Source organism: Pieris napi, chromosome 18 (assembly GCF_905475465.1).
Source record: "Pieris napi chromosome 18, ilPieNapi1.2, whole genome shotgun sequence".
NCBI lineage: Eukaryota > Metazoa > Arthropoda > Insecta > Lepidoptera > Pieridae > Pieris > Pieris napi.
In genome coordinates, this window is record NC_062251.1 from 10,327,047 (window position 1) to 10,329,546 (window position 2,500).

At 55.9% G+C, this 2,500-nt stretch overlaps 1 pseudogene; it reads left to right on the forward strand.

Annotated features, from left to right (window-relative positions):
• Positions 1-2,500, forward strand: part of LOC125058973 — an 8,036-nt pseudogene that overhangs the window by 3,367 nt on the left and 2,169 nt on the right.

A 2,500-nucleotide genomic window follows, 5' to 3' on the forward strand; every position in this document is an offset into this window, starting at 1 on the left:
TGGGGGTTGAACTTATCGCTGGCAACAATAATGAGGAAAATTATAACGTGAGCCCCGACTTCTCACTGGGGTCGGGGTCGGCGATAAACCCACCGCGGGATGGTCGATCGGGCGAAGCCGCTTCCGGGCTGGCGACGCCTGGTTGCACCTGCCCCGTTTGTGGGAGGGTCTTTCGGACCAACAGGGGATTAGGCGTGCACAAGCGTGCCGCGCATCCCCTTGAGGCGAATGTGGAGGCCGCTCCAAATGCTGTGAAGCGCAGATGGCGGGAGGAGGAGATCGCTCTCATGGCAAGGTCCGAGGCAAGGCTGACTAGAGAGTTGGGTCGGTGTGGGAATGTTGAGCTATTTAATGCCCTTCCAGAGCTTGGTAGAACACTGGAAGCAATAAAAGGGCAAAGGCGCAAAAATGAGTATAAAGATATGGTGCAAGCATATCTTCAGAACGCCCATAATATTGAATATCCAAACCCATCACCAGTAAGCGCAGACCAAATACCAAATGTTACGGAACAGCAACCTCAGTCAGTCGAACCCGAGTCCCCAAGTGTTGAGCGGTTGAGCACTCCACCTTCTCGCGTGGATCCGCTTGAAATAACCGAAAACCCCAATGACGAAGCGTGTGCAACGAATGCACTCGAGGACTTACTCGAGAGAGTGAGGAAGAGAGAGGCATATCGGGGCCGTTGTAGGAGGGGTGAGTACGAGGAGCGGCAGTACACCGACCATTCTAACGGCTCGCGACCGCCTAATAGGCGAAAGAGGCGAAGAATGGAGTACGCTCGAGTCCAGGAGCTATGGAAGAGAAACCCTAGCCGGGTTGCTGAGGAGGTGATTGACGGCGCATGTAGAGACGTGAAGCACCAGCTGGAGGAAATGGAAGCCTACTGGCGACCACTACTCGAGAGGGTGTCGAGCGCCTCTGGGCCTACACCGGAAGCCTTGGATCGCTTGCGATCTAGTGGGCAATACGGGGGCAATGTGCCTGATTTCTCTACTCTTTGGCACCCCTTCACCGCATCTGAGGTGAAGCAGGCAAAGGTTAATCTGAAGTCTGCGCCGGGTCCCGAAGGCGTAAAGCCGGAGGACTGGCGCAAAGTTCCTGACAAGACGAAGGCGGCTCTCTTCAACGTTTGGATGCGTCAGGGCGAAGTCCCCGAACTCCTACGGCAGTGTCGGACGATTTTCGTGCCGAAAAAAGAGGTCCCTGCGGGACCGAGTGAATATAGGCCGATTTCGATCGCGTCTATACCGCTTCGGCACCTGCACACGCTCTTGGCGCGTAGATTGCTCGCATGCTGTCCTCCCGATGTGCGGCAGCGCGGATTCATTTGTGCGGACGGCACTCTTGAAAACGCCGCCGTATTAGACGCCGTACTCGGGGATTGCAGGAAGAGGTTGAGGGAGTGTCACGTGGCGGTCCTGGACTTTTCCAAGGCGTTCGACACAGTGTCACATGTGGCACTGATCGATCTGCTGAGGCAAAGGGGGCTGCCCGGGCCCTTCTGCGACTATTTAGCTCGCCTATACCAATCGGCAACAACGCACCTTGCTGTCAACGGTCGGACGAGCTCTCCTGTCAAGGTAGGACGAGGGGTTCGCCAAGGCGATCCACTTTCGCCTATACTTTTTAACATGGCCATGGACTTGGTGCTGGCAGCACTGCCCAAAGAAATCGGCTATAGACTGGAGGGGGAACGTGTTTCCGCTCTGGCTTTCGCCGACGACCTCGTCCTTGTGGCGGGGTCCAAAATGGGTATGCAAGAGGCCATTGGCTGTGTTGAGAAGTCGAGTGGATTAATGGGCTTACGCCTGAACCACTCAAAGAGCTCTGTTCTCTCGATGGTGCCCGACGGACACCGCAAAAAGCACCACTATCTGAGCGAGCGAACGTTCCGTATGGGCGGACGCTTGATTAGACAGGTGACGTGTGTCGAACGTTGGAGGTACCTAGGGGTTGAGTTCGAGGCAACCGGATCGACCACGCTGGAAGGAGGGATCAATGAAGCGCTGAAAAATATCTCGAAAGCTCCGCTCAAACCGCAACAGCGACTACAGATACTAAGGGCGCACTTGATACCCAAGTTCCTGCATGGTCTCGTGCTTGGGCAGGTGAGGGACAATAGACTCCGCATGCTCGATGTACAGATCCGGGGAGCAGTTAGAAGCTGGTTAAGGCTACCAGGAGACGTGCCGAATGCTTACTTCCATGCGGCAGTAAGGGATGGGGGCCTGGCGATCCCTTCTCTGCGGGCGGGCATACCGGATCTCATATCAAGGAGATTCGGGAGGCTTAGTTCGTCGAGTTGGCCAGTGGCCGTGGCCGCCTCCAAATCCGAAAGGATTCAAAATAAACTGCGCTGGAGTAAGAGGCAACTCCTGAAGTTCTCAAGAGACGATCCCTTTGGGCCTTCACCATCGGTGAGGGCCTACTGGCGTCAATCCCTTCACACCTCTGTCGACGGATTCGAACTCCGCGAAGCCGGTCGAACCCCAGCATC